Genomic DNA, 19,386 nt, shown 5'->3' on the forward strand with positions numbered 1-19,386 from the left:
TAAGAAAAAGAGGGGGGTAAGAAGAAGAAGGGGGAGTAAGAAAAAGAGTGGGGAGTAAGAAGAACAAGAGTGGGGAGTTATTAGAAGAAGGGGGTAAGCCGATGGTCACGCTACCCAACCTGCTGAAGTCCTTTCAAACGTATGGAGTACTCTCCAACCTGCGCCTGAATACGGAGAAATCCGAGGCACTGCCTGTGGAGCTCCCCCCTGGCCTAACAACCCACCTGAAAGCTAACTTTCCTTTTCGATGGTGCACGCAACACATTAAATACCTCGGCATCTGGCTGACGAGAGACCTGACAAAGATGTACACAGAAAATGTCCTTCCCCTCCTACGGACCCTGGCCGCGGATATGAAAAGATGGGGTTCGGGAGGATAAACGCGGTGTACCTATTTCAGACGATCCCCATCCATATCCCCAAAACCTTCTTCAACGAGATATCCACAGCTGTCAGCCGCTTCGTATGGGCATCGGGAGTAGCCAGACTCAAATACACCTGATCAGACCAAAACGCCAGGGTGGGGTGGCACTCCCCTCGATCCAAACGTACTACCAGGCAGCTCATCTCCTTAGGGTGTTAGACTGGCACGTCCCGGACACCGATAAACAATGGGTTAGTTTGGAGCGAGCCGCTTCCAAAGAGCGCTTACCCTGGATCACCTGGTTACCGAAGCCCGCACAGACGAAAGAAATCCGGTCTCACCCACTCATTGGAGCTACAGATCTGGGCGACCCTACGGTACAAACTCGACCTCACTACCAACCCGAACCCGCTGACTCCAGTGATCTACAATCCAGAGATTGCCGGCGGATTGGCCCCCAGGGACATCACCGGCTTGGGTAACCCGAACACACCATATCTTGGCGAATGGTGCGCAGACACACGCCTGAAACCCCTCGAGACACTAACCTCCTCAGCACCTCTAACGGGGCTCGCCCGCTTCCGATACCAACAGATCCGACACTTTCACAGCTCCCTCCCGGGAAAGCAACTATTACTCAGGAAAAAAACGGGCTTTGAGACCCTCTGTACGGAGGGACGGCATCTACCACGCGGAATCTCCACGCTATACTCCATGATATTACAGGCTTCCAGACTCCCCCCTGCGAGATACCAAACTAAATGGGAACAAGTCACGGGCACAACTCTCTCTGAAGCGGATTGGGAGAAGATACACGTCCTCGCGCATCAAGGTACGACCAGTGCGAAGCTCCAAGAAACTAATTACAAACTCATGATGAACTGGTATCGGACCCCCCAGAGGCTTTTCCAGATGGGGCTGCTGCCATCGGCTAGATGCTGGAGGTGCGGGACGAACAAAGGCTCAGACCTACACATCTGGTGGTCTTGCCCTCCCATCGAGGCATTCTGGCGACAAATACACGAGAAACTCCGGGAGATCCTTGATTCCGACATACCATTGCAACCCCTGCCGATGTTACTCCACCACTCCACTATGCCACTGGGAGCCTACAAGAGATCACTTACGCAACACTTCCTAAACGCAGCCAAGAGCCTAATCCCCACTCGCTGGAAAACCACGATAGCCCCAACCATAGCTAACTGGATGGAAGCAGTAGAGGAGATATACAGTATGGAGAGCCTCACAGCTGACCTAAGGGGGACGGCGGAAACGTGCGCCCGGCTTTGGGCCCCCTGGATAGAATACATGGCTCGCGCTCCGACAGGATCCCGGAGACGTGGGGCCGAATAGACGGGAGTGTGAGAAGACACGAATTGCTGGGCTATGGGACGGGGTGGCGCGGACGGATCCTCCCCCTGGTACCCCCCCGCGGTAGCCGACTGTCCCCCCCCCCTTTTTTTTTTCTTAGCCCCCCCCACCTACCCTATACTTACCCTGCCCATACGACTGTCCCCCCGCTTCAAGGCCCACAGACCGGACTACGGACTTGGACATAACATACTGGGATAAGACAACGAACTTACAAGCCCACACTAGAGTAGACTAGCTCGAGGAGTACACTCGCACCGCTGGACACCCAATTGACTTAGACAAGACCTGATTACCCAAACTTACGCACCGACCTGTTGCCCCCCCCCCCCCCAGGGTGACAGACAAAGACCTACTATAAACAATGTAGTTGCGCAGTTGCGCCTGTTCAGTTCATCTCACCTATAGGTACCCGAAAGGTGGCAGCTCCAACACTAACATGTGCAATTAGACAACCTAGGCAACATAAACCTAGGCTTAAGTGTGGATTTATCTACGAAAAGCCGAGATTGGAGGCCACTAGGGCCTATCAGGCATTACCCGTGGACTAATCACGACTCCTTATGTTGATCCTGGTCCTATACATCCCGCCTGGTTCTTGAAGTAAAGGCTGAGCCTCCCCCTAATATGACGAGGCTACAACTGCCTCGATAGGACTCTAGCCCTCACGAAGTGAAAGTGAACCCTCAACACGCACTTCTTCACCTCTATACTTGTACTACCCTCCCTATGTTGGTTTACTCCTTAACCCTTGTAACTGCTTACATGCTTGTTATGATTTATTGTATGCCTTTCACTTGATATAACCTAAATAAAAACACAGATTGTCAAAAAAAAAAAAAAAAAAAAGAAGGGGGTAAGAAGAAGAGGGATGTAAGAAGAAGAAGGGGGAGTAAGAAGAAGAGGGGGGAGTAAGAAGAAGAAGGGGGTAAGAAGAAGAATGGGGTAAGAAGAAGAAGGGGTTAAGAAGAAGAAGGGGTTAAGAAGAAGAAGTGGGGGTAAGAAGAAGAAGAGGGGGGTAAGAAGAAGGGGGTAAGAAGAAGGTGGGAGTATTGAGAAGAAGGGGTAAGAAGAAAAAGAGGAGAGTAAGAAGAACAAGGGGGGGAAGTAAGAAGAACACAGGGAGGAGGGGGGTAAGAAGAACACGGGAGGGGGTGAGGAGAACACACAGAGGGAGGAGTGAGAAGAACACAGGGAGGGTGGACGGGGGGGATAAGAAGAGCACAGGGAGGGTGGGTGAGTGTGAGAAGAGACTGCTAGGGGAGAGTGGGGGAGAGGAGAGACCACTAAGGGGCAGGGGAGAGCTCTAAGGGACAGAAGGGACAGCTCTATAGGACCAGGGCAGTCTTTAATATGATTAGGACCCTGGGCAATGCATTTTCTTGGGCCCCCTGGGCCCTGCCCCTCCTATCCCTCCCCCCAATTACGCCCAATGTGCAATCACACTGACAGACGTACTGGCACATACAGACACAGACAGACATTAAAACATTCACAGATACACACTGACACACAAATATATACTGGCAGACATACTGACACACACACACACAGACGTATTGACACACACACACAGACGTATTGACACACACACACAGGCATACTGACACACACACACAGGCATACTGACACACACACAGGCAGACGTACTGGCACATACACACAGACAGACATTAAAACATTCACAGATACATACTGACACACACATACACTGACACACAAATATATACTGGCAGACATACTGACACACAGACATACATACATACACACACAGGCACATACACTGACAGATATACTGACACACACACACACACACACACACAAACATACATACACACACAGACACATACACTGACAGATATACTGACACACACAGACACACAGACACATACACTGACAGATATACTGACACACAGACACATACACTGACAGACGTATTGACACACAGGCATACTGACATACACATAGACAGACATACTGACACACACAGGCCTACTGACATACACACACACATACATACATACACAGACAGACATACTGACACACACAAACATACTTACACACAAGCATACATTTAGCCACCCTCCAGGTTCTTACCTTTTCCTGGAGGGTGGTTTCCCTGGGGTCCAGTGGCAGGCTGAGGCAGATGGGAGTTTTCCTCTGGAACTCCCCTCCCTGCCATTCTCCACCCGCGCGGCTGTGCTCTCCGTCGGGAGGAAGTGACGTCACTTCATCCCAGCCGGTACAGGAAGGGGCCCAGTCGCACTGTTTAAGCGTCACAGCGCCAGACCGGGCCCCTGCTCACACATGCTCTCCGGGTGGCCCTTAGTGCACGAGCCACCCGGGGAGTCTCCTCAGCGTGCGGGCGCCGCACCGCCGGGTCCAAGGGGGGCTGCGCAAATCGCGGGGCCCACGGGGCAGCTGCTCTGGGCCCCCCAGGAGCAACTGGGCCCGGGGCAGCTGCCCCGTTTGCCCCGCGTTAAAGACGGCCCTGTATAGGACAGGGGGCAAGACAGGGAGCTCTTTCACACTACGCTCACACACACACACACACACAATGCATCCCTATACATACACAGAAACACACAATGCATCCCTATACATACACAGAAACACAACATGCTTCCCTTACACACAGAGAAACACACAATGCATCCATTACACACACACACACACACACACACACACAATGCAACCCTTACACACAAAGACAATGCATCATTTGCACACATACACAGAAACATACAATGCAAACCCTTAAACACACATGCAAACACACACACTGTTTTTCTTACATACACACAGAAACACAATGCATCTCTTACACTCAATGCACACACATACAGACACACACCTTGCATCCCTTATGCATACAAACACAGATTCACACAATGAATCCCTTACACACAACCAGAAACACATAATACATGCCTTATACACAAATACACACTGCTTCCACTACACACAAACACACTGCATCACCTGCACAAACTGGTATCCCTATACACTACATACCATAAGCACACATATTAGATCCTCTACAATAACACATAACACATCCCCTACACACTCCACTCCCTGTGAGCGAACTCATGGGTGGGTGGAACATATAAGTGGACTTATGAGTGGGCCTTATGGGCATACTCACCGTCAGGCCCTGGGGCCCAGACCTTGAGCTGTGTAAGAGGCCCCCAAAAAATGGACCTGCTTCCAATTCTCCCAGAACATTGAATTTTGTGACCACAGTTGCAAACAGCCTCCAGAGCTGTTCTACACCAGACCAGTGAAGCCAAACTGCAGCCCATCGTCATCCTCATCTAATTGTAAGTAGGCAATCTAGTATATTATTAGTGACACTAATCTATAATTTACCTCACATTAAAGGGACACTATAGCTTAATGAAGTGGTTCTGGTGTCTATAGCTGGTCCCTGCAGGCTTTTTAATGTAAACACACACTGTGTGCAGCACTGGCATTAGTTCATATGGCAGATCATATGGGTGGGGCATTGTGATGTCACATGGGGGGGCAGCAAATTTATATTTTGTCTAGGGCGGCAAAAATCCTTGCACCGGCTCTGATCCTGGGCAGGTGCACCAGTCTACTGGTGACCCACAGGAGGGGAGTGCACTGATTGCACTGCACTCTCCTCCTGCCCAGACCCGTCTTGACCGCAGTGCAAGTGCCCTCTGCCCTCTGCCCCTAATTTACAGTGGCTCACACTCACAACAAGCAGTGCCTGGAGCCCTTTGCAGAGACGGAAACAAAGAGGTTCTGCGGCAGCTGGCTGTCCTGCAAGCATTACATTAAACAGCTGTTCCCCATGCAGGCCACAGGTGGCGTTGTGCTGGGAGACTGTGATTACTCTTCACTTCCTCCCAGCCTACAGAGCAGCGCATGGGGGAGAGAGAGGAGGAGGCATGCTTTAATCTTACAATAAATCCTCTAAGCAAACCTTTATAAATTTGGGGGGATCAGCTCTGTTTCCACAGTTTATTGGTGTTTACTCTGATGTCTGTATTAATATTGAGGGATGTCTAAGTAGTAACGTCAGTGTGTGTCAGCAGGGCCAGCCGTTGGGGTGGGCAAGCTGTGCGGTCACGCAGGGTGCCATGACAACAGAGGCACCCGGCGGCCAACACAGCTCACAAGTTGGGTACACCAGCATATTTAATTTAAACGATTCGCTGGTGGTCCACTGGTGCGCACCAGCAGTAGGTGCAGTCAGATCATATCCTCTCCCTCGTTGTTCCGGCGCTCAGTTAGTGAGTCAGAGCAAGGGCTCAGAGATTCTCAGCCTGTGCTCTGACAACATTGAAAGTCAGAGCCGTGAAGGAGCGGGTATGGCAAAGAGCTACTGATTAGCATAACAACAATATCCGTTATAAAACCAGGAAAAGGTGGGCATGGATGGTGAACTGATTTGGTGGCGCAATAGGCCACTTGACTGGTTTTGCCCCCCAGGCCTAAGGCTGCCAGCCCTCCCCTGCTTAGGAGGTAGGACTGTTTTAGTGTTTTTGGTCAATAAGATTTTGTAATTAGGCCCATTATAATTGTCAGCACCAGGCCCACTGGACTCTTAATCTGGCCCTGCTTATGGCCCCTTTCACCACGTATATTGAGTTAAAGTACTCCCTAAACCCTGTCCTATACCACACAGTTTTCACGGCCTTAAACCCAACTTTAATTCATTGAATACATTCAGATTATTATATAAACGGGGACATGGGGTTTACAATGAAATGGTGACAAAATCAGACTCATCTTGGGGTTCAAGCCTAGATCCGGCGCTCCCTCCCCTCCAGCAATACCCCATGGAACATAAATCCTATTATTTCTCTGATGTGTGCTAATATGGGTGAAAACACAGGGAAGGATTTATAAAATTGATCTGAAAGGAGTTTTTTTCCATTTTTAAGTTTACTCTGTAATCTGTTGTTTATTTAAGTGTTCTAAAAATGATTACTATTGTTGTTTTGAGCTATTATTCTGCAATTTGCAAGTTTCCTGCAGTTAGTTCAGGTCAATTCTGCCTGGAACCTGTTAGCATTATGTGGTCTTGTCAGAATACGCTATTAGTATTAAAAAATGTAAAATTCATTTTCCATTATGCAAATCGTGTATAGAACATATCTTTGAATTATATTCTATGTAAAATGTTCACATAAAGCAGTCAACAATTAATCAGAAAATCAGTCTACGGGAGAAGCCCAGTAGGAGTACAATACATTTCTCATGATTATTCAGCAAGGTAAACTGACACATAGAAAAATAAGCTAAAATAGACTGGAAAAATTGAACAAATACCACTGAAATTAAAGATGCATGAAAAAAGTTTTAAAACTGTTTACGCATTGCTAAATTTCCATTTGTTTTAATCCCCAATGGAATACAACTAAATGAGGCATTAGCAGGCTTAGACATTTAGAGATGTCACTAGATTTTGACAATTTATGACTATTTTGTACAAATCCCACATGTATCCCATGAGGCTTTGCTTCGTTCTGCAGATAAAATAGTTGAGACTGCGCACTGCTGAATGCTGGCAGGTTGCGACCTATTTTATTTAGTAAACTGCAGTTTTTGGTACAGATGGTTTTATTTAGATTTGCACAATATTCCTATAAATGAACTAAAGTCAAGTCCAATAAATTCTACTAGATATAATTACTATATGCACATATTTATTTCAATTAGTTAAAGGGATATTCTGGCACTACACTCTAACAACTTCATTTCATTTAAGTGGTTATAGTGCCCAAAGTTCCATCCATATGGAGCCGTCGATCTATTTCGTGTTAAACCATTTTGAATGGGTTAATGCTAAACAAGAGTTCCTGCCTGTTGGCAGCCTTGTCCTTCGGTGCTGCTCAGGTTAATAAGGGATCCATATCCTGAACATTAATTGGTGACGATGGTTGGCTGAGACTGTCAGCTGACAACTTTTAGCCTATCACAGGCCCGCCATTGCTGGTATGTAGTGGTATGGCTAAGAAAGAGTATTCTCTCTGCCTTAGCCATACCTCTAGTGTGCCTGGGCTAAGGATTGCCAGGGACCCACATTTAAGCCGTACAATACCATTAAATACTTAACGGAGGGATGGCGCCAGTAAACCTCACAATAACTACTTCAAGAAAATGGTATGGTTATAGTGCCTAGAGTGTCCCATATAATCTTATAGTAGGGGGCAGGGCCTGGCAGCCAAGATGGCCGGTTGTACTCTCTGAGTGCTCCTGCACCAGCTGGCACATAAACGCGAATCTCATCAAAAATAATAATGCCAACAGCACATGATGCCCAGAGAGTGATGCAGGACCACAGGAGGAACAGACAGATACCCGTCTGGCACCGATGCGCACATACACCATCTGTACCTACACTGGAGCGGAGCCTGAAGCCTGGGGGAGGCAGCCGATCTCCTGGCGCGGGAGCCGCTCACAAACGAGAAAATAACACAGCCCTGCTACCCCCCCTCTGGACCGGCGGGGGTCATCCCGGTCCTCGCTGGGGGCAATTACCCCCGCAACACAGCCTGAAACCCAGCGGTCTCGTTGTGCCCCTGGGTCTGCCGCTATGACAGCACTCGAGCAACCCGGGGAGAGCACGGAGATAATGAACGCAAGCCCTACCGACGAAGCTGATTACACAACACGGCTGGATGCAATATTCGCAGCATTCTGGCTCAGGCTGGAGAGGCGCCTGCAACCACACGCAGAAATTAAGCATGGCACCCCCTCACAACCACAGCCACGTGGACGGCACAAAATGGATGCTGCAAAACAACAGCGACGCACACGAGGCCAACGAAACCGCCCAACCCAACATAACCGACGAAGATTCCACTTCCCCACTCGGTACAACAACCTCCTTCTGGGCAGGGAGGCATACCGGAACAAAATCCGACCCACAGTCCACACACCCAAAGTGGCTTCGGGAGAGCGAGGCTCCGGAGGGTCCATGGTCCCACCACATATTGATACCGGAGAAACTGATGGAAGCCAAGCACAGAGAGATGGACACAGGTTTCTTCAGGAAGGAAGAGATTCTTTATTGGATCACCGATCGGGACTCAGAGGGACTAGCGTCACCAAAATACAGCAAGTTCTGAGCCCCGGACAATAGTGCAGGCTCCTTATATAGGCATATAACTCCTCCCATATTAAGCTCCACCCGCACATTCCCTTGACCAATCAACACAAATAAGAATTAACTTCCTGTTTGACCGCATGGCTTGTCCAGCACAATGGAGGAGGGGGAATACTATATCCTGTATTCTTGCACATGCTCCGTACACTACTGATCGTATCTTGCCTCGTGCAACCAGCTGATCGATACGTCAGCATATGCACGTACACATGCCACGTGGTAATCTCGGCCTACTAAATTTATTTTTACCGAGATTCCACCACATTCCCCCCTTTGATGCCTCTTGATATTTTACAATTACTTGAGGCATCACCTAACCTTAGTTTGCTTACACCGCAAGTTACCTTGAACCAGACCAGACTTATCTTATGATGTGAATCTTTTAACACTCATCTTCCTGCATTGGTTCTCCTTGATCTAGAGCCTTATACTTATATATCGCCATTATCTGTGCAGCAGCCTTCCTCTCTGCTATACTTCCTATCAGGCTTTGCACAGACCTAACTACTAAGGGTATAAGACACGGTAGGAGTAGACACAACAGTAAAATCAGTAGGACTCCACCTACCACTGCCTTAAGCCCTCCAAACCACTCATACCAGCTACCAAACCAACTACTTGGATTATACCCTTTCCATACCTGAGTAGGCACATGCGCTAGTTTAACCATATGGCTAGTAAGCTCAGCTATTGCTTGCCCTTCGTCATCTATTTGAAGACAGCAATTGCTTAGGTTAAACTTCCCACATACACCTCCCTCTACTGCCAAAAGGTAATCCAAGGCTAATCTATTCTGGTATACTGCTGTCCTCATCCTGGTATTATGTTTCACTAGGAGATTGAGCGCTTGTGATGTTTCGTTAGTGATAATCTCAACCACCGCCTGTAATCTTATAATGCGGTTGAGCATATAAATAGGGGTTCTATAACCAAAGGTACCATCTTCTGCCCACGTGGCTGGCCCATAATAATCTATGATACGCTGGGGAGGCCATTCATTATCTTCCCAGGTGCCTATCTCTAAGGGTCCCCTTTTCTTCCTATGATTCACATCATACACTTTAACACCTAAAGTCTCACCTGTTTCAATAGGTAACAAGAAGAAGGATGGTTTGAGCATACCCAACACACATGCCCCTTCCCAGTCCTGTGGCAGCTCCGAATAGGCCTTCTTACCACAGATCCAGTACAAATTTGCTGGGGCTCTCCAGGTAGATGTGATGGATAAATCAAACCACACATCCTTTAAACTGGCATATCTAGCAAACGGGTTAGATGGTTCTGAGACATTTGAAGCCGACCACCAAGTTGTATTCTTTGTATCATCATCATAAGCTTTTTGCCCTAGACAAGTTAATTCTCCTACAGAAGTATTATACATTATTCCTTTCCTTGCTATGCAAACATAACCTATGATGGAGGTCTTTAATCTCCACTCAGATTTACCTCTAACACTCATATGATAATCGGCTTGTGTAGATATTAATTGGTCAACTGCCTCAGAACCGGACATTACCTCCTTTGCTTCCCAAGGCCATTGGTCTCCCATGTTAGTACCTCCACACACATAGCAGTTGGTAACATTAAGACTACCGGCAATACTTTCAGCTAGATCGATAAACAGGTTTTTAGCATTATGGGGGATCTTATTATCTATACTCATCTCTTCATAAAAGGAATGGTATACTTGATGAGTCTGGGAGGATACCGTATCAGTCTCTATTCCTATAAACAATAATGTCCCAGGATCTAAACCCGTCCCGTATATCTGAAACCCAAATAAATTGCCATACTTATCTAAGAACTTGTCGGGGTTATTAATAAGTATATGGACTGGGTTGCATTCCATAGACTTACAATAAGGGCTAGTCGGCAACTTAGTCACTATCATGTCTTTATCTACTGTCTGTCCCCAAGTCGCCCACCCCACACAAGACCAATATGGGCAAAAGTTATAGTCTTTATTTGGGCATCTAGGACTCACATATTTATTTTTACTACTGGGACAAATATATTTATCGTTAGATCCATACGTCCTCTCCCATCTAAGATCCCCACATACATTCCACGGTTTTCTACCACTCGATATCGCTTTACACGCATCAAATAGCAGAACACCCGAAGAATGTACGGATTCTAATACCGTCTTATTAATTAGGGTCCCCTGAGGATCTCCATTCCTGAGAGTCAACCAAATTGTACGAGGCTGATACTCCGGACTGAAGCACTTAGGTTCTCCTACTCCTAAATGGCACACACTATAATCTATATTTAAGTATCTACATCTCGATACATCTCCTTTACACTCGTATTGTGAATGCCAAATTAGGGTTTGGGAAATATGGTTACCTGTTCTCGTAGTCTTAATGCATACCTCACAGCTAGGAGTGTCGGTACCTCTACCTTCCTGAATATAAAAACACATATAAATAAACACAATCAAAAGCACATCTTTCGCCGTCATCCTCAGTCTTCGTCCGTGCGATGGAACCTCAGCTTCCAGGATGTGAGGGCTGCAGGGAATGGAGTTCTGCTCGTCTTCACAGGTGTCCCTTCGAGACTTTCCTGGCTTATACACTATGTGATGGTAAGCGGACAGGCTTTATTATGGCCTTCTCACTCACACCTGTAACAATAAAATTTGTAATCCACAATAATTCCTCGTTACTCCGACTGAGTAGTGCGTTTTAACCGGATCTTGCAGGGATTCTCTGGATCTGCTGTAACTTGCCAAGAATCGACTGCTGCTGGTTTAACCCTGGAGTGATGTATCCACGGAGTCACTTCTGCTACTTTTATCGCTGTAGGGGTAGACAAAAGAACAACATAAGGACCTCTCCACTTGGGCCCTAACGGTACATTATTCCACTCTTTAATCCACACTTGGTCTCCTGGATGATAACTATGAACAGGGGGATAAATATTCACAGGTAATCTATCTTGTACCCATTTCTGTACCTCCTCCATAGTCTTACCCAACTCTACAACCTGCTGCCGGGTAATTCCTTCTCCCAACTGACTCAAATCCCCCCTTAAGTTACCAAGTACGGGAGGTGGTCGCCCATACATAATTTCAAAAGGAGAGAGGCCCATCCTTCTGGTAGGGGTACTGCGGATTCGCAATAAAGCTATGGGTAAGAGAACGTTCCACTTAAGTTGGGTTTCCTGACACATTTTAGCCAACTGGTTCTTAATAGTTCTATTCATTCTCTCTACCTTACCAGAACTCTGGGGTCTATATGCAGTATGAAGCCTCCACTTTATACCAAGCATATGAGTCAGTTGTTGTAGGCACTGGTGAACAAAAGCTGGACCATTGTCCGATCCTATAGAACAGGGTAGTCCATATCGGGGTATTATTTCTCGTAGCAGGAATCTCACAACTTCTCCTGCTTTTTCTGTACGAGTAGGACATGCTTCTACCCAGCCTGAATAGGTGCACACAATTACCAGCAGGTAACGATGTCCACCCGATTTAGGCATCACTGTAAAGTCTATTTGTAGATCGGACATGGGGAGTCCCCCCATAAACTGGACTCCTGGTGGCTTTACTGGTCCTTGTCTTGCATTATTCTTAGCACACGTTACACATCTGCGTACAATGGCCTGAGTCAAGTTGGACAATCTTGGTATGTAGAAATGTTTCCTGAGAGATTCTTCAGTACTGTCTCTCCCAGAATGTGTCCCGTTGTGATAATTTTGGACAATTTCTACCGCTAGCGATGCTGGTATAACTATTCTTCCATCTTCTAGCTGATACCACTTGTTCTCCAGATACTTTCCCGGTTCAGTCTTTAACCACTCCTCTTCTTGAGCTGTATAAACTGGAGTCCATTGGGACAGTGGAGTTGGTATAAGAGCAGCTATATGCCCCACATACTCCTGTCTTCCTGATTCAGCAGCACGCTTAGCTGCACTATCTGCCATCCGATTTCCCTTGGTTACATCACCATCTCCTCTCAGATGCGCTCGACAATGTATGATACCGACTTCTTTCGGCTCCCACACTGCTTCCAATAGTTGTAGGATTTCGGCTGCGTATTTGATTTCTTTGCCTTCTGAATTCAGTAGTCCTCTTTCTTTATACAAAGCTCCGTGGGCATGAGTGGTTAAAAACGCATACTTAGAGTCCGTATAGATATTCACTCTTAAACCTTCAGCCAATTGTAACGCTCGTGTTAGTGCTATTAATTCTGCCTTTTGTGCTGATGTTCCTTTTGCCAGTGGCCGAGCTTCTATCACCTTGTCTATTGTTGTCACTGCATATCCTGCATAGCGGATCCCTTCTTTCACATAACTACTGCCGTCGGTGTAATATTGAACATCGGGGTTCTGGATGGGAAAATCACGAAGATCTGGTCTACTTGAGAATACTTCATCCATTACTTCCAAACAATCATGTTGACTTTCAGTAGGTTGTGGCAAAAGGGTAGCTGGATTTAAGGTGTTTACAGTCTCTAAATGCACTCTTGGGTTTTCACACAACATTGCTTGATACTTGGTCATACGGCTATTACTAAACCAATGATTTCCTTTGTAATCCAACAACGTCTGTACTGCATGTGGGACTCGTACATAAAGTTCTTGACCCAGAGTGAGTTTATCGGCTTCAGCTACTAGCAGGGCGGCTGCAGCTACGGCTCTTAGACAAGGTGGAAGTCCGCTGGCCACTGCATCCAATTGCTTAGACATGTAGGCAACAGGTCTTTGCCATGATCCCAAGTACTGTGTCAATACTCCCACAGCCATTCTTCTTTGCTCGTGTACGTACAGGTAGAATGGTCGTGTGTGATCAGGTAGACCTAATGCTGGGGCACTCATCAAAGCCTTCTTCACATCTTCAAATGCCGTTTGCTGTTCTTGGGTCCATAAGAAGGGGTCGTGCTCTGTACCTTTGATGGCTGCGTACAGAGGTTTTGCCAGTATCGCATAGCTGGGAATCCATATCCTACAGAAGCCTGCTGCCCCCAAGAATTCTCGCACTTGTCTTCTATTCTTGGGTATTGGTATTTGGCAGACAGCTTCTTTTCTCTCTGGCCCCATAATCCTTTGACCTTCAGAGATATGGAATCCCAGATACTTGACAGTTGGCAAACACAACTGAGCCTTCTTTCTAGACACCTTGTATCCTGCCTTCCAGAGAATGTGTAGTAGATCGTGCGTTGCTTGCTGACAGATTTCTTTTGTAACTGCTGCTATCAACAAGTCATCTACATATTGTAACAAGACACACTCTCCTGGGATGGACTCAAAATCCAATAGATCTTGACTTAGGGCTGAACCAAATAGGGTAGGTGAATTTTTAAACCCTTGGGGCAGTCTTGTCCAAGTCATTTGGCGTTTTGAGCCCGTTACAGCGTTCTCCCATTGGAAAGCGAAAATACATTGACTTTCTGCGGCAATTCGGAGGCAAAAGAAGGCATCTTTGAGATCTAAGACTGTGAAGTAAGTAGCCCCGCCCGGAATTAAAGCAAGCAGGTTATATGGATTGGGTACAACTGGATGTATGCTAACAACCGCATCATTGACTGCTCTTAAGTCCTGTACAGGTCGATACTCATCTGTACCGGGCTTTTGAACAGGCAGCAATGGGGTGTTCCAGGGGGAAGTACAGAATTTTAGGATACCATACCGTATGAACTTATCCAGATAGGATTGGATGTTCTTCTTAGCCTTCTGCGGAATGTGATATTGTCTTAGGCTCACTGGATAAACCCCATGTTTCAGTTCAATTTTTATTGGTGGAATATTGCGGGCCAGTCCTGGTGGGTTGTTCTCTGCCCAAACTCCTGGTATGTTAAACAATGTCTCATCACTCCTAGGGTTTTGGCTAGTCAACACTGTATAAAGTCGCCACTCTTCTTCCTTTGGTACGGATAAAGTCATAATACCTGAAGGTCCATTAAACTTTAAAGATGTTGTTCCATTTGGTAGGAACGTAATCTGCGCTTGTAATTTGGATAGCATATCACGTCCCAGCAATTGGACTGGACATTCAGGCATATAAAGGAATTGGTGTTTTACTACGTGGCCTCCCAATGTACAGAGTCGACTTTTAAGAACCGGTTTTTCAGCACTTCTTCCAGTTGCTCCTATCACAGTAATAGTCCTTCCAGATGGAGGAGCAACTAGATTAGTCACCACTGAATGTTCAGCACCAGTGTCGATCATGAACGCACTCCTTTTCCCCCCTATTGATACATCGACCATAGGCTCCGCTCGACCAAGGGGGATGGAGCCCGGTCGGTATCAATAGTCCTCCATGACCGTGTCAGCCAATCCTACGAAGTCCCTACCTTCTCTATCGCGGGACCTTTGCGCTGCTGGAATATACCTATCTTCCCTAACACTTCCTCTGTTCCCATTACTCCCTCTATACCCATTACTCCCTCCGGGGCCTCCTCTACCTCTCGCTCTGCCTCTAAAGTTTCCGTAACCTGACCTAGGTCTGTCTCTCTCAGACTGTTCTCTTCGCGGACACTCATTTCTCCAATGCCCTTCTTCCCTACAGTAAGCGCACTGATTTCTACTTAGAGGTTCCTCATTCCACTTACTATCGCCTCTATCTGGGCCCCGTCTATCTACGCCTGCGATCGCTACCGCTAGCATATCAGCCTTTTTACGCATCTTGCGCTCTTCCTCTTTCTTGCTTTCTGTATCCCTGTTCATGTAAACCTTATTTGCTACCTCCATTAGTTGGGTGATGGACATACCTGCAAACCCTTCTAACTTTTGTAACTTGCGCTTAATATCTCCGTATGCTTGGCTGACAAAGGCGGAGTTAACCATTCGGGAATTGTCTGCGTCTTCCGGATTAAAGGGGGTATACAAGCGGTATGCCTCCAATAATCGGTCATAAAAGACACTGGGCGCTTCATCGCTTTTCTGAATCACCTCAACTGTCTTCGACATGTTAATGGCTTTCTTTCCTCCGGCTTTCATGCCAGCAATTATAGCGTCTCTATAGGCTCTGAGTTGAACCATATCAGCACCATTTACATTCCAATCGGGATCGGTGTTGGGATAATGTGTTGCGGCCCATGCTGCTGGATTAGCTTGGTTCAAAGCACGGGCTCTATCCTCTAGTGCTTTTATGGCTGCTTGATTTATTCTTGTCCTTTCCTCATTGTTAAATAAAGTCATTAGTAACTGCTGGCAATCAGCCCATGTCGGATTATGCGTCTGTACTATTGAGGTGAACAGATCAGTCATAGCTTGTGGTTTCTCAGTATACGAGGAATTATGGGTCTTCCAGTTTAAAAGATCGGTTGTGGTAAATGGGACATATACGAAGACTGGGTCAGCGTGTGCCATTTGACCTGCGGCATCGATATAAGCTGACCCGGGATTCAGACGAAGAGGCATCTGATAGTGCTTTAATTGTTGGGCACCAGTCAACTGTCGGGTTTGGATGGGGCTACGTAGAGAGGCGTCAGTCATGGGTTCCGGTCGGGGAGAGATAGGGTATGGGGATGTGGGAGGTTGGTTTTGGGAAAAGGTCGTAAATAAAACACTTCGAGCCGAGCTAGATGAAGCTTGACCGGAAGTCTGAAGTGGCGCCAAATCAGGATATTCGTTTCTAATGGGGGTGGGTTCTGGTTCCGGAAGGGGAGATTTAGTACGAGGGGGGGTGGATCCTGTACTGGAGGAGGAAGCGGAAGTGGATGAGGGTAATGAGGGGAGGGGTGCAGGACTTCCTGCGTTTGCGTCACTTCCTCTTAACGGAAAGTAAGGGGGCGGCAAAGGGATCTCGGACTCAGGGGGCGTGTCCAAAATGGGCCTAACACCAGTCCTAGTGGACGAACAAGTCCTAGCTACCATGAGGCGACACTGCTCCTCGTGGCATGTCTGGAGCCATTTTGGCGAGTCATTTACGGCCTGTCTCCAACAGTCAATATAAGGAAACTGGCCGTAAAGTTCAGGCCTACCCGATACAGCCACGTGTAAGCGCTGTACCAGAGTTGGATCCAAACTGCCACGTGGCGGCCATGCCGCAACCAAAGTAGGCCACTCCCTAGTGCACAAAGTAACTAAACGTACAGGAGACATCTTAACCCCAAAATCACAAGTTTTGAATCCCTTTTTAAAATTCTTCACCATACAACCTAAGGGATCCGGAATCGTTGACTGCGACGCACCCATACTTAACAATGGAACGTCGTCGACAACGAATACTATACACGCGTACTATTCAACAGTCACACCCGTTTCCTCTGGCAACAGCACCACGTGGTACGGTTACCAAGTGAAACGTACACAATAACAATAAACACTCAGGGAATTCCCGTACACACACAGCTGTTACACCAGTCACTATATAATCAATATTATGCCCTTTGGCGTAACTATACAGTCACCCACGCTATAATTCTCTATATACGAATTACCAGTCTATAACACACCCCAGTAACATCGTCTTTTACAAATAGCGGTTACAGTACGGTTAGCATAGGTCAAAGCACAAGTTAAGGTCACAATACAATTATTAGTGGTTATGGTGTTAAAACATGCAATGGACGACAGTGATTAGTACTTATATACAGTGTCAGTAAATATACAGGGTTATGGTACCGTGCACTATAATACAGCAACACACTATTAACACTCTCGCTAGACGGCTGAGCTCGCGCTATCTAACAAGATATACACTTTACTAAACAATCGTTAACACATTTACAATTCCCAACTAAACTATTGGCCAGTACCTTGATGGACTACCTAAAACAATCTACATACGTTTTGGTTAGCCACACTGCCCAATCACCACATATATAGCGAGCTAGAGGACCGAATTTACACAGACGCCTCTTAGTCGCACTATCAAAAGTCTAGTGGGTTCCAAATTTACACGCCTTCCCACTTAGCCCAGATAGGATGAGAACTAGCGAACCGAATTTACACAGACGCCGCTTAGTCTCCCGGTCCCTCCGACCTAGCGAACAAAATATACACCCTAGAACGCTAGTCTAGACAAGACACCGGTGTCCGGCTAGGGCTTATTTTGCACCAGAGCGCCCTGCCTGACTAACCAAATCAAACGGTCTGACTAAAGAGCGTTCGATCGAGCGGTGCGCCTTCGCTCCTTCCCTCCGACAGAGGGGGCAGATACAGATTCAAAAACCCCTTTGGGCCTACCGCACAATCGGTATACCCCTAGCGGGTCCTGCCGTCTAAAACAGCAGTTGTCTTACCTCCTCGTTCCTGAACCTGAGTTCACACTCATCGACGGGGACACCCCAGCACTTCTCACGTAGAGGCCGATGATCTCCTGGACAACAGACCAGTGGCGCCGAGACGAAGGGAGGTCCACGCAGAAGTTCAGGGGTGCAGCCGTAGAGAACGTGGGCAAAGATAGACCGTCTCACGCCTCTGCCTCTCAGCTACCGTTGAACGATGAGCTTCCCGGCCAATGCACCAAATGATACCGGAGAAACTGACGGAAGCCAAGCACAGAGAGATGGACACAGGTTTCTTCAGGAAGGAAGAGATTCTTTATTGGATCACCGATCGGGACTCAGAGGGACTAGCGTCACCAAAATACAGCAAGTTCTGAGCCCCGGACAATAGTGCAGGCTCCTTATATAGGCATATAACTCCTCCCATATTAAGCTCCACCCGCACATTCCCTTGACCAATCAACACAAATAAGAATTAACTTCCTGTTTGACCGCATGGCTTGTCCAGCACAATGGAGGAGGGGGAATACTATATCCTGTATTCTTGCACATGCTCCGTACACTACTGATCGTATCTTGCCTCGTGCAACCAGCTGATCGATACGTCAGCATATGCACGTACACATGCCACGTGGTAATCTCGGCCTACTAAATTTATTTTTACCGAGATTCCACCACAATATGGCATGGGGTCCAGAGGACACAGGGAAGTGCTTCCCGCAACACCCCGGGCTGGAGGATCTGAGTGGGTGCAGCCCCAACGCAACAACCTCCCGGGATACGACCGTCCAAACAGCTCTGAAATAGACGGCGGCTGCCACACGGCAACAACACCGGCATGGCCCGCAAGAGGGGTCGGTTGAATGAGGGTGAGATACACGCCCCGCAGCACGAACTGGGCACAAGGACATTCTGTGCATGGCCAAACCGAGCCTAGCTGACATGTTCACCGGAATCAGCGCAGCATTCCCTCATAGAGGTTACATGCCTGAATTGCATATTATTTATAGATGCTCGGTGGTGCAAGATAGGCTAGCTGAGGGGTGACTCTTAAATTTTTTGACTTAAGGCTGCTGACAAAAAGCTCAACACCACTAGCTTTGACTGCTTACTTAACAACACATACCTGTACTACTCAAGCTGTTCTTAACTTAAAGCCTTTTAGCCTGTATATAGTTTAAACGTACGGCCACAACCAATGTTATGCGGTAGGGTCCGCTTATAACGTAAACACGTCCGACCGATACCTGTGTTACAATGACTCACAAGACCTGGCCTGTAAACCACTTACAATTCAAACGCGATAGTCTGTTTAAATAACTACTATT

The 19,386-nt window shown here is 47.2% G+C and overlaps 1 protein-coding gene across 1 annotated transcript in view; it reads left to right on the forward strand.

Moving 5' to 3' along the window:
• HEPACAM2 (HEPACAM family member 2) overlaps positions 1-19,386 on the forward strand; it is a 107,089-nt gene that overhangs the window by 70,789 nt on the left and 16,914 nt on the right. The window lies entirely within an intron of this gene.

This window comes from Pelobates fuscus, chromosome 4 (assembly GCF_036172605.1).
Source record: "Pelobates fuscus isolate aPelFus1 chromosome 4, aPelFus1.pri, whole genome shotgun sequence".
NCBI lineage: Eukaryota > Metazoa > Chordata > Amphibia > Anura > Pelobatidae > Pelobates > Pelobates fuscus.